The 1,292-nt window shown below is 35.9% G+C and overlaps 1 non-coding gene across 1 annotated transcript; it reads right to left on the bottom strand.

The window, feature by feature from the left end:
• Positions 1 to 200: 200 nt before the first annotated feature.
• LOC142173075 (U6 spliceosomal RNA) lies at positions 201 to 299 on the bottom strand. The gene has a single exon (XR_012702505.1). It is a non-coding gene; the product is annotated as a U6 spliceosomal RNA (small nuclear RNA).
• Positions 300 to 1,292: the final 993 nt, after the last annotated feature.

The following is a 1,292-nucleotide window of genomic DNA, read 5'->3' as shown; positions in this document are numbered from 1 at the left end:
CCTACACATAGTCTAGAAAAAGGAAAAATCTTTTTTTTCCTCGTTCAACTTAAACTTCTAAGTCCGAAATCGCACACTGAACAATTATGTAATACAATATTCACGATTCACTCTCAAACCTAAAATTTCACCAATATTCCAATCAATATTGCTAAAGCAAGGAGCTTTTTAACAATTTACATAAACAAAAATGTTTTAAAAAACAATTGGACAATTTCTCGATTTGTGCATGTCATCCTTGCGGATTATGTTAATCTTCTCTGTATGGTTCCAATTTTATCGAATGTCCCCTAAGGGATGCATAGATATGTTCTTGTTCGAGTTTATAAACTTTTAAAAGTTTCCTGTGTAGGCGATGTGGTAAGAACCAGATAGTTGGGTGGATTTAGAACTGGACTCTTTTGTTGCTATCTGAAAAAGCCCACTTGTTTAGGATGGGCCGGCCCTTTTCACTTTGCTGTATGAGCCCATTTCTTTCGCGTTTTACATATGTGTGCATATAAATAGCCACTTCGAGGATAGGACTATTTAAAATATAGCCGAAGTTATACCTCGTGTCAAAAATATAAGAGGTATGCGTTTCCAGTAATTCTCTGTCCAACGGGAAGGGACGGTGACGGGACGGGACGAAACGGGACAAAATGGTAGGCTCATCTCGTCCCGCTAACAAACGGGATGGGACGGGACGGGACGAGACGGACGGTAGGCCCATCCCGTCCCGCTAACAAATGAGATGGGACGGGACGGGACGGGTTCGCGGGCCATAAGTGTCGTTTTTAAAAAAAAATTATTTAAGCATTGAGTTTGGCAACGGTTATTCTTTTGACAATGACTAAATTTTTAAAGTTTGCAACAGCTAGTTTTTTAGCTTATTTAATAAACTTAAAAATTAAACGAAAATTAGGAAACTAAGTAAAGAATTATAAAATATTAAAATAAAAGACTTGCAATGAAATATTCTAGTAATTATAAATCTATAACAGAGTTATAGTTTATTTAATATAATTTCAAGTCATTAAGTAACTAAGTAAGAGTATAAGACAATTCATAAAAAAATTCAACGCTTAGAGCCTTTTGTTTTATTAATAGAACTTTCAAATCTCATATACAAATATAATTCTTTTGAAGAGCACCTAATCTATGCAGCCACCTCCTAGGTAGGGTCCTCCGCTAATGAATGTCTATGATCTCCGATTTGAAATCTTGTCGCGCTAAAAGCACTCTCCGATGCTACTGATGATACTTGAATAGAAAGGATATCTCAGGGCATTATTGAAAGTGTTGGAAAAGTA

Source organism: Nicotiana tabacum, chromosome 18 (genome assembly GCF_000715075.1).
Source record: "Nicotiana tabacum cultivar K326 chromosome 18, ASM71507v2, whole genome shotgun sequence".
In the NCBI taxonomy this organism is placed as follows: Eukaryota; Viridiplantae; Streptophyta; class Magnoliopsida; order Solanales; family Solanaceae; genus Nicotiana; species Nicotiana tabacum.
The sequence above is the reverse complement of the archived record's forward strand: the minus strand, read 5'-3'. Positions and strand labels throughout refer to the sequence as shown.